Raw genomic sequence first — 13,118 nt, forward strand, 5'->3', positions numbered from 1 at the left:
TCCCTAGACCTGTGAGGGTTTGGTTATGTAGCTCAACAAGTTGGCTTCTTAACTATATTATTAGAAATTGGAAGATACCCAAAGAAAAGCAAGCTGTAATGCTAAGTTCAACTTTCTAAATTTTCTTCTTTTCTTGGATGTTGGCATTGTAATTCTTCATGGAAAGATTACTTCTCCATTGCCTTCGAAAATATTTTTGATCTTGTTCATATTTTCAATGGGAGGTTTGGTATAAAATGCCTAGGGTATCATTACTGCAATAGAACACCCTAGAATTATTTAAGGGTAGTATCAGTCATTTTTTTCCTGCCACTTCAGAATGTGAAATTAGTTTACAAAAGTCAATCTTTGTAGAGAATAACCTGGATTCTATTCTACTGATTTTATACATTGGATTTTTAAAATTAGATAAGAAAAATATATATCTATTCTACTATATTAAGTAATATAAAATATATTAATAAAAGCATTAATTTCTCTCCTTATTTCCTTACATCCTTGACTAACCTCTGTCCCTTAAAATAGCCAATCCCCAGTATGTATAACTCTATATTTACCTTTATATATGCATACACAAACTTATGTACATATATATTTTTAGAAAAGGATTACAGTATAACTGTAATATTGGGGTTCAGGGATTCAGGGTACCCTCAGCTCCCCTGAGAGGACGTTTCTCCAGATTCTTGGTCTCCCGCCCTCTCAAGAATGAGAGGGGACCATGGCACAGTGCACAGTAAATGCCAGACTCAAAAGTGTCCAAAATCAACTGTCCTTTCAGTCTGAGCTTCCTCCTGTCTACTCAATTATACTGTACTTCAGTTTCTTCAGTTGCATTGTATTCACATTTTCTTTCTGATCTTACAATTTTTTCAGAATTTTGTTATTGGTTCATTTTCGTACTTTTGTTCAAAGTTCCACTCTACAATATGTTGGAAAAAGTCAGGGTGGAGCAAGTTCTATTTTTTTCCTTTAAAGGCAAAAAATCCACTTGAGTGACATAAATTGTCTTATATCTCAAGGGTTTCTTGAATTTCTATCATTTTAGGCTGATAGTTTAAAAGGGTACATGATTATTCTATAGAAGTCCTCTTATTGAAAATGATTTCTCTAAGTATTTGGCCAGCTAAGCAGAAATGTCAATTAAAGCAGGGAATCATACAATATGATTCATACAGTAATACATACACCTATATACACAATATTATGCAATGTATTCCCATATCTTACACATTTTATTTTAATGTGAACTATATACTTGTAGAGCTTTTGCCAATCAGTCAATATACTTTGAGATCTTATTTGGCATCAATCAAACCCTCTTTTATTGCACTGATTGGAATTTGGCGTCACCAGTTAGAATGTTATATTTATTGTATAGATCAAGCCCATAAGCCATTACATATATTTTCCAGATTTGACTCATTTAAAGATTAATGAGAATTTAAAGACACTTGCAGAACAATTTAAAACAGGACACCTTACAATTTTCTTCCTCAAACTTAATGCTATAGAATTTATTTTAGTACTCAATTTTACTGAGATTTTACTAAGCATTGAACTTGGTTTTCAGAGAAATGATGGTGTTTCTGAAATTCTTTTATTTTCCTCAATTTCATCCCCTTAAAAGTAGCTGTAATAGGTTTAGGAACAAATACTACCCCTCTTGTTAAACACGTGGCCCCATAGATGGTAGGAGACCTGAGTAGATGTGTCAGAGCTAGCCTATTGTCTCTAGCATCCAGCATACCCTAGACCACGTTACTCAAGGAGTAGAGTTTTCTTGTAAATGAATGGAGCGTCAGTTAAATGGAGTTTCCTTTTCCTGCAGTGCCTACCTTCTTTCCATCCATTAAATTTCCAAAAGTAGGACTGGGAGAGATATCCAGCATTATAGAAATGCATTCTCCTGCTGGCCCTATGTGACGGAAATGCTATTTTAATCAAGGAGTGCTAAAAATAGTTTCTGGATCTTACCTAAATAATTTTTGTAAGTCTTTTCATTTAGTTTACTTCCCTAGCAATTGCTGAAATTGTTGATGCTGCTCCTGGAGATTGCTATCTATTTTACATTTTCTGTTTCAAAACTGCGTCTGCATTGTAGGCAATTCTCTAGCTACCCAAGAAATTTAATATTATATCACAATTTTTCTTATTCGGTATTTCATAATTCAAAAGTTGGGTCTAACAAAATGATCTTTCTGACCAAACTGGCTAGCTAAATTTAGCAACGAATTGATGGCTTTTCTTTTTTACAATGTCTTGTCTGATAATTGAAATTTCTGAGTCAACCAGTTGTTTTGCCCTCACCTAGACATTGCTGAAGCTGGTTGATTTCACAGTCTGGTTACCAGGGTGTCTGGCTCACATAAACACATCTGGAGTTCACTTCCAATTCTTACACTAAATACTAAAGTATGTGTTTGATCAGTGAAGTCTTATCAACCCATAAATCTCACTCTCTACAATAATCAGAGCTAGAGTTTTTTAAAACCATTGTTATAGAAACCTGAACTTGAATCCTTTCTCCTGGGCCATTTCATGTCTATCAGAAAACATATAAATGCATTAGAACACAAAAGAAGCAAACTTTTCTTGCTACTTTAGGTTCCAGAAGTACCAAAAGACTGGGGTGTAACTGAAATGAGCCCTGAGTGATTTGGTGCTAATGTCTTTTTTAAGAAATCCATGGAAATCACAGTGATTTAAAATGAAACTCATGAATCTATTTTAAAGTTCCTATAAATCTGAGATTTGAAGTTAAACTTGAAGGTCACACAAAACATAAGAACTGGAAACCCTGGGGCTTCTTAGTGTGTTAGTTATTCTGATCCTGTTAGTTCTGTGTGATCAGACTGACTTCTTTTGGAGCACTGCATTATGAAAGGACACCTAGTCTGTCAGTCAACTTCTGCATACATTAGCAACATATTAAACATTCTTTAAGAGGTGATGGGTGAACATTTTGTGACTTCTCATCCCTGATATATAACTTTTCTGTTTTTGGTTTCAAAATACTGACTATTATGCATTCAGGGTTTGAAAGAATATTTTCATTAAGCAGAGACTTCTTCACTCTGGTACAGGATATTGCCTTGTTCTACCATGAACATTACCCTTCCCAGCAGTCCAGTCTTACCAGGTCCTCCTGCTGGGCACCCTCTTGGTATCATGCTCTCTTGTAGGGCAATCTGTCTCCTGGGAACCTGCCAGGTAACCTCTGTGCTGCACTGACTGTGCTCACCCATACTCTCCCACTAGGAGCCTCCAAACTGATTCCTTGGAGACAGGGTGATGATAAAGCTACATGGCCATCCACGGCAAAGTGAAATAAAACATTTTTCCTCTGTTGGTTACAGTGTTGAAAATATCACAAAGCATAGCTGCAGCCAGATATATGCTAGAGTTTTTTCTTTTTTTAAATTTAATTTTATTTTATTGCATTTTAGGTTTTGGGGTACATGTGAAGAACATGCAAGATTGTTACATAGGTACACACGTGGCAGTGTGATTTGCTGCCTTTCTCCCCATCACCTATATCTGGCATTTCTAGAGTTTTAAAAGAAATTATTATTTCAGTTTTCATCCTTCTCACCACTCTTCTTGTTGGGTTAGGAGACACTGTGAATGGCAGATATTATTCAGAAGTCTAAGTTTTGTGAGTAGGCCAACTCGCAACCCTTTGTTCTGTTGCCACTTAAGGTCACATTCCCCCAGGGGCCTCTTATTAATAATGGCTGCTACAAATAGATTTATGTGGCTCACATCTCATTTGCCTATTCCATAAATGGAGGGTTTGGTTTTATTTTATTTATTAACATCTGTTGTTCTCGTTGTACTGTTTTCATTGGCTCCAATTTCACTTAACATGAGCCTGTTATTCTCAATAAATAACCTTGGCTTTTTTTTTTTTTTTGAGGCAGTCTCACTCTGTTGCCTAGGTTGGAGTGCAGTGGCATGATCACTGCAGCTTCAACCTCCCCAGCTCAAGCAATCCTACCACCTCAGCCTCCTGAGTAGCAGACCACCATGCCCAGCTAATTTATTTTTGTATTTTTTTGTAAAGACAGAGTTTCGCCATGTTGCCCAGGCTGGTCTCAAACTTCTGTGCTCAAGTGATCTGCTCATCTCTGCCTCCCAAAGTGCTGAGATTACAGGTATGTGTCACTGCACCCAGCCTATTATTGGCTTTGATTGCACAAACTCCATAACTTACGAGACACACTCATGTATATCAGTTCAGGGGTGAACTCAGGTTGGGTTCTCTCATGGGCAGCTCCTAGCCTCTACTTCAATGTGTTTCTTTTCTGGAAGGCTGGGCAAACTATCTGCTAGACATGATGAGTTATATATAAATCCCACTAAGACACAAATCTGGATACCTCCGCACTTTGCCGCATTCATACTAGGTCTAAAGGTTATGAATTATTACCTGATTTTTATGGTTAACTACACTTGGCTTTAAAGAGTTTACAGAAGTTGCTCAGGGCCTCAAATTCAGTGAGAGGTAGTACAGATTCCAAAGCCAGAGCATTTCTACTCCACCTTGTTATTCCATTAAATCTGGGGTATGACATAAAAAGCATAGCATTTTCTACAGAAAATTCTTCTAGAAAGAGGTAGGAGAAATTATCTCCATCCTCTTTGTTTACTCTCTCATTTATCAGGGAGTGAGTCTGTGATATTTTATAGGTTTTTGTTCACGGTTCCTGGCTTATAACTCCCACAGCCCTGGTTATAATTTTGGGGTGCTTTAAATCTCAGGAAACAGCATTTCTTTCTCTGACCTTCTGCCCTCCTTTCACCTGCCCAAGGCAAGAGTCTATATGACTTTCATTATTACATCTGAGTCTATCATTCCAAAGAGAATCCTACCCCACACCCCAGGGAAAGGCATGCTGCACAGAGGGGCCAAGAAGAATCTGAACAGGCAGGTCTCACTGAGTTTAGATCATACCCTTTTTGTCCGGTCACATTTCTACATGGTTTTCAGTTATGGACAACAAATAAAATCTTCATAAAAGGCCCAAAGGACAGAGTTCAGAGAGCTTCTGTTCCTAGAAGCTATTCCTAGAAGGTGGCACACCCAGTGATATGGATTGACTGTGTCCCTGCCCAAATCTCATCTTGAACAGCAGCTCCCATAATCCCCATGTCATGGGAGGAAACTGCTGGAAGGTAATTGAATCATGGGATGGGTTTTTCCCATATTGTTCTCATAACAGTGAATAAGTCTCATGAGATCTGATGGCTTCATAAAGGGTAGTTCCCCTACACACACTCTCTTGCTGCCACCGTGTAAGATGTGACTTTGCTTCTCCTTTGCCTTCCATTATGATTGTGAGGCCTTCCTAGCCACATGGAACTGTGAGTTCATTGAAACTCTTTTTCTTTACATAAATTACTCAGTGTCAGGTATGTCTTTATTAGCAGTGTGAGAATGGACTAAAATATCCAGGAAGCACATAAAAGCTCTGTGCCCCTTCCCCATACCTTACCCTATGCATTTCTTTAACTGTATCCTTTGTGATATCCTTTATAATAAACCAATAAACATAAAAAAGTGTTACATTGAGTTCTGCGAGTTGCTGTAGCAAATTAGTTGAACCCAAAGAGGGGTCACAGGAATCCCAACTTGTAGCCAGTCAGAAGTTCTGGAGGCCTAAACTTGTGACTGGTATCTGAAGGCAGGAGGAAGTTTTGGGGACTGAGCACGCAACCTGTGGGATCTGACACTATCTCTGGGCAGGTAAGGTCAGAACTGAATTGGAAGATACCCAGCTGGTTTCTACTGCAGAACTGATTGCTTCCTTGCTGGTGGGGAGAAATCACCACATACTTTGGAATCACAGATGACTTCTGTGTTGATGGTTGTTATTCTTTTGGTAAGAGAGCAGAGAAAAAGTGGTTTGAGAGTTTTTTTTTCCAAACAGAGTCACATCCAAGCTCTCTAAATTGAAGAATCACTAGGAAACTAGAGTTCTTTCCTCTTCTTCCAGTTTCTCACAGAGAAGTTTATTTGTTTCTTTGTTTTAATGTTAAGAAAATAGTTATTTCAACATTACTGTTTAGTTTGTTTGAAATCTATTGGCACCTCATTTTAAAGTGCCATGTAACATTGCTCAGTCATAATGAGAGAGAAACTTCTCTTGGAATTGTAGAATGGGGTGTCTAAGAAACATATAGTCCACTTCCCCATTTGATGCTTCAATCCCACCAACCATAAGACTGGCATACTTTCCTGAAGACACAACAGACCACTCTCCATAGCCTAAAACAAGCTACTCTATCTTCACGGTATTTCCCATCAGACCAAACTTGCTCCTTTGTTGAGTGCAAAGCTTCAGATTCTAACTGTGCCTTCCAAGAGGATATGAGAATGTCTCCTGTTTCTTCCACATAGAGCTTTCAGAAACCCTCATGACATTGCCTATCACAATAAAAACAACCCTCATTTCTTTCTTTTTAAAAATAATTTTATGGACCACTTACAGATCTTGCTTGATATGCCTCCAAGGTAAGGAAAATTGTTTACAGGCAAGGAAAATGAGATTCAGCTAAAATAAAGGAGTCAAAACCAAGATTCTTCTGGCCTGTTTGTTAGGACTCTTTTCTCCATGTCTCTCTCTATTTCTAGGTGAACTGTTCCCATTTTTTGCCAGTTGTTCCTCCTATAAGCCTGTGTCAGTGTCCACCCAGCATCTCAGGCCCTGTTCCAGCTTATGATAATGTTCACAGTACTCAACATTGAAACTAGGGACTGCACTTATTTTTGATCAGTACAGATGGATTATGCTGTATGAGAAAGACTGTGCTGATAAAGTGATGATTGCTCAAGTAAGATCAGAGCAGAAACCATGTATAGTGAAAAAAAATCAGGAGAACACTGTAGGGGGCTACATTAAAGGAATTTTCTGAGGATGAAATTGTTACATAATAAAAAAATATTATTTCAACCTTTTTCTCTTGCATGCATTATTTTCCATCTGATCTTACAAAGCTGTTCATGCCCATTATATTTCCATTTCCCAGTTTCAAAACCATTCAGAAGATAGAATTGTAGGCATTTCTCATGTGCATCCCCATCCCCATTGCCATTACCCTAGCTGGGTCCTTGATGCTTACCCTGGCTGTTTGAAATATCCTCCTTATTGTTCATAATCACTCTTGTTATTCCCTCTTGCAGATTCATAATCCACATTGCTTCCAGGGTTATCCTTTATAAACTTAAAGGGACTGTATTAGTCAAGGTTTTCTAGAGGGACAGAACAAATAGTATTAACTCACATGATCACAAGGTCCCACAATAGGCTGTCTGCAAGCTGAGGAGCAAGGAAGCCAGTTTGAGTCCCAAAGCTCAAAACTTGGAGTCCAATGATTGAGAGTAGGAAACATCCAGCAGGGATTAAAGATGTAGGCTGGGAGGCTAAGCCAGTCTGTTTTTTTCACATTCTTCTGCCTGCTCTATTCTGGCCACACTGGCAGCTGATTAGATGGTACCCACCCAGATTGAAAGTGGATCTGCCTTTTCCAGTCCACTGATTTAAATGTTAATCTCCTTTGGCAACACACTCGCAGACACGCCCAGGAATAATACTTTGTATCCTTCCATCCAATCAAGTTACCCTGGCTGTTTGAAATATCCTCCTTATTGTTCATAATCACTCTTGTTATTCCCTCTTGCAGATTCATAATCCACATTGCTTCCAGGGTTATCCTTTATAAACTTAAAGGGACTGTATTAGTCAAGGTTTTGACTAATACAAAAATCTCAAATTTTTCAATAGTTTCCTATTATGTGAAAAATAGTTTCTCATGCTTCTAACTCAATTTTTACAATTTTCCACAAACTCCAGAGAGACCTTTACTAATACATTCTTAATTCTATGAGACTACAAAATGTATTTGCAGTTCTCCAACGACAGCTTGTATATTTCCTGCTTCGTGTCCTAAAGCACACTGGTCTTTCCTCCTTTCTAGGATTCTAATTGCTTCTTAGCCACCATCCAGAATCTTCCCATTTTTCAAAGGCCCATTAAAATCTAACCTCCTCTGAACAGCCTTCCTGTGGTCTTCGTTTTTTTGTTTTTTTGTTTTTTTTTTTTTAACTTTTTTTCAACTCTATTATACATTTATCAGAGTCCTCTACTATTAATTATTTATGTATTTGGCTTGCCTGATACACTGCAATTCCTGGAGAAGAACATTCGCTGCATATCAAAGGCACTTAAAAGGTTTTATGGATTGAATTGAATTCCAACTGATGTTAGCATATTCACATATTTATTTATTCATCATGCATTTCCTCAGCATATGTTTATTGAATGACTACTACATGCCAACTGAGAGAGTTCCAAGCCTAGTAGGCAAGATCGGCACAAACACTTCTAAGTAGAATTTAGTGTGGAAGAATGACACAACCGAGATACAGCAAAGAGCTGGTGGATCTGCCAGAGCTCAGTTATATGTCGTGCTTCTTTGGTGCCCTTTTTATTCCTTCTGCTCCTATTTCTCTTGATCATGAGACTTTGGTCTCTTTATAGGCTCTACCTGAACTGTTATTGAAAAGTCATGTAAAACATGATGTCATCCAGTACTGTTTCATTCTTGTCATAGTGTTCTAGTGCTAGTTTTCTTTTCCTTTTTGTCTATAATAATAATTATAAATTCCTTCAGCATTTTCTGCCTTTTTTTGGCTTGTTTCAGTGTTAAAGAGAGTCTGATAGTTTTTTTCCTTCTAAAGATCAACAAACAAGGCATTAGAATTTTCAGGGTTTTTTTGTTATTAATAATATGTGAGGTCAAAGAGAAAAAGTGTTAAGAAGAAAACGCAGAGATGCAGTGACTCTTACAAAGCTCATTAAATCTTAGTCTTTTACTCATAGTTCGTGGATTTCTTCTGGTAGAGTATTTAATAGCATAATTGTACTTTGATCTAATGGATATTTATTTTTATTATGGTAAAATATACATAACTTTTCAGTGTATCATTTTGTGGCATTAAGGACCTTTAAATTGTTGTAAACCCTCACCACCATCTTTTTCTAGAACCTTATTTTTCCCAAACAAAGATTTGTACCTACTAAACACTAACTCCACTTTCCTCCCTCCCTATCCCGTACCTTCCAACCCTGAGAAACCACCCTTCTAATTTCTGTCTCTGAATTTGACTACTCTAGTTATTTCATATAAGTAGAATCATGCAGTATTTGTCTTTTTGTGTGACTGGCTTATTTCATGTAAAATAATGTCTTCAAGAATTTCCCATGTTGTATTGTGTGTCAAAATTTTCTTTTCTTTTTATGGCTGAATAATATTCCCTATATTTATCTGCCACATTTTGCTTATCCATTCATCTATTAATGAACATTTAGGTTGCTTCTACTTTTTAACTATTGTGAATTACGCTGCTGTGAACATCAGTGTATAAACACCCGAGTCCTTGCTTTCAGTTCTTTTAGGTATATACCCAGAAATAGAATTCCTATATTGTATCATAATTATAGGTTTAAAGTTTTTAAAGAATCACCATCTCTTTTTCAAGTGGGCACATTGTTTATATTTTCATGACCAATGTACATGAATTCAAAGTCCTCCACACCTTCACCAACACTACTATTTTCTTTCTTTTTCAAGATAATCATCCTAACCAGTATAGTCTCTCATTGTGTCACCGTGGATATTTCTGATGGTGACACTCACCAAACCTCATTCCTTCAGACTTTTACTTTTTTATGGAAGAAGATGTCAAAACTTTCCTCTAAGAAGTCTTCTCCCAGAATGTCATTGTAAAGGGTCATGTAAGGAAAAATAGTAGATATTTTTCATGGAAAGAAATTTATTTAGATTTGTGAGAGCTCCATACTGATGATAATCATCACAGTGGTCCCCTTCCCCTTCTGCAAGGTCTCCATAGGAAATTTCCTCATAGCTCTATCACCACATTTGACATCAGCTCAGACATGGACCCACCCAGCAGCAATAATCCATCTCTTTTCATCCAATTATTCATCAGTTCATCCCTCCATGCATTAATTCAACGATTAATTATGGCACACCTATGCCCTGTTTAAGCCTAGCAATTCTCTTTAGTCTTTTTATTGTTTATGATAATTAAGGAAATATATAAATGAAATACTTTGGCTATTTTCTTCTGATTGAGTGTCCAGGCTGGTTCTCTGAACATCTTTTCTCTTCAAGCTTTGTGAGGTTCAATGCTTTGTCTCTTTATCTTAGAAATGAAACATTAACCCCATATATGGCTCACCTAGGCATTTCAAAGTGGAACCTAATGCCTTTAGAAACTATATTTATACAGCATAAAATAGGAACTTGTATTCCACTTAGCATGTAAACTATTCATGCCTTTCTTATATGGTAAATAGGATATAGTGAGTTAAGGATGCTTAATAGACACTAAATAATGTAATACATGAGAAAGGAAACTATGATTGGCAAGCCCAATTACCTGGGTTATAAAATATATATTTTTAAATGGACCTTTCTATCATTCCATTACTGATTTTTGTTTATTTTCTTCTTTCTTTTCTTCTTTTTTAACAAGAGAAAACAAGATTGACAGTAAGAATTGCCACATGCAGCATTTCATTGTTGTTGTTAGATTTCAGAGTTATAACTAAATAAAAAGTGAAGTAATTTCACATCAAATGTCCCCCCAGATAAATCCAGGGATTTCCACCCCACTTTGTTCTTAGGAAATCATCACCATAGCTCATTGTAGAAGTATTTCCATGTGTAATTAATTTAAATGTAACATAAAAGAAACAGACCCGAGATGAAACAGAAAATAATCTTCCACTCAAACATATTCAGCCACAAACCAAAGTCATGTTTGGGATTGTGTCCTCATTTTGATGATCACAGGACTTATCTTATTTGTGGTTTACTTGGGCTATTTTCAGTGCCTGGAGAGACATGATGTATATTGTAGAATAATGCAATAAAATAATTGAGCATATTTTCCTCATCTCTGGGCATATTTATACTTGTACACACACAGTTACATTAAAAGGTCCAGAATGCAGCAACCTCAGCTGTAAATTATTATCATGATGGTGCTGGTGTGCTAAGGTTGCTCTCACACTGACATGCAGAGTGGGTGTTCCAGCAGGATGGATTATCCTAGAGTCTGCTAAGAAGTCAGTGCAGCTCATGGAGAGAAAATCTGTTGGGCTTAAGAAAAATGCTTGTGGAACAACATGAACTAACATCTAATCCTTTGCCAGCAGAAGTTTTAAGGGAAGTGAAAAATTAGTGACAGACAGAAATGTTCTCCTGAGTCTAGAATCAGAACAAATACAGCTGTGGTTATTCTACTGGATCTCAGCAAAACAGACCTGGTTGCTTACATTTGTTCTGACCGCTTACATGAGAAAAGATTCAAAATCAGGTAATTTCAACTGAGAAAACTTGGTTAAATGAAATGAAATCACTTTAGAAACAGGATGTTGGCTTGAGGCAAGTACAATATGATTTGGGAGTCAGAGTTTGGAATTAGGAGCCTGAAATCAGACCAGATGATTTTTAAGACAACACTTAAATATGCACATAAGAATTAGAAATAGGACCTGATCAACTTTTAGGGGGAGGCAAGGAATTCTCAATGCACTGGTTTCTATTCAAGTTACAAATAGACCCTGACACTAAATAGGAGTGTTTTGTGTATATATTTGCCTCGTGGCAAACAGGCTTGAACTGAATTTGCTCTCTATGAGAAGTGGCTACAAGTTTTCGTCAAGAGTGCAAAGGACAAAGTTGGTTTGAGGGAAAGAATCAAAAGACCAAAGTCTGAATTCTACCATATTGGTCTCATACGGAGTCAGAAGACCAAGGTCTGATTTCTAGTTTCTTCACTTAAACGGGGTTATTTTGGAAATGCCATTTCATCTCCTCTTGGTTTTCCTTTTCCTGAGAAATGAGAATGTTCTCTGTCATCTTTATCTGAGGACAGTGTGCAAAGGTTTTGTAAACTCTTGTCAAGGATTATTATTATTTTAAAACTGAATTCCTTTCTCAGTGATAAGTAAACTATGGGAAAAATAATTCTTAATGTGAGAACTGTGTAAAACATTTTTGTGTGCATTTGAGTTGGAAGTGTGTTTCGGAGGATTCAATGTCTGGTGGCTATAACTGGTTTGTTTCCAACATACAATATAATCCTATGGTAGGTTTACGTATTAGGGTAGTGCTACCACCATACCAAATAAAGCTAAAATTGCGATTATTTAATAGAAGTGTATTTCTTGCACATATAAAATAGATATTATTGTTTGGTGGGCTGTTCTTCAAGTGGTGATTCAAGAACTTGGTGGTTTTTTTTTTTATGGCTTTATTATGTTTAACACATAGCTTCCTATACAGCTATGTGTGAAGCCACTGGATAGAGAAAGAACATAGAGAATACGGTGTAGAAGGCTGTTTACGAGCCAGCTCAGTGACACACATCCCTTCTGTTTAATTCTATTGGCTAAAACTCAGGTTCACAGCCATATCTCTTTACTAAGAAGGCTAGAGAATACAGCTGATTTTTGTGACTAAGGAGAAGATGAAACGGGATTGGTAAACAGCTAGCTAGTATCTGCTAAAATTTTGGGTCAGAACAACTCATGCAGTATCTGGACTGCCATACAGGTTAGTTGATCATTTTGATTGAAGTATCAATGAATAAAAATAGAAAGACCAGGCTTTTCATGAATCCCCAGAAGACATTCAGAAATGCCGTGTTCAGTAGTAGTGGATACGTGTATGCTTGTGTGAATCATGGGCAGAGGGTAGTCCCAATTCAGGTGTAGTATTTTCCCTTTTGTCTTCTCATAGGAGCTCACTTAGTTGGCTTAGCTCTACATAGGAGGAAGACCCTGATCCCTAGTACTCAACACAAAAATGCTTCAATGATCACCTGAGCTTGTTTTACCTTGAAACACTCTCCGGAAAATTACTGCTCCAGGAATGTGACAAAAAATCTGTAAGAGAGTACAGGCTCTGTTGATTGGGTTGTCTTGGTAAGCTTTTCTAGTTCTTCTGAAAATAACGTGAACCATAAAACCATTTATGTGTGGACAGCAATCTCCTGGTCTAACTTTCAAGCAGAAGGGATT

Source organism: Saimiri boliviensis, chromosome 2 (genome assembly GCF_048565385.1).
Source record: "Saimiri boliviensis isolate mSaiBol1 chromosome 2, mSaiBol1.pri, whole genome shotgun sequence".
Lineage (NCBI taxonomy): Eukaryota > Metazoa > Chordata > Mammalia > Primates > Cebidae > Saimiri > Saimiri boliviensis.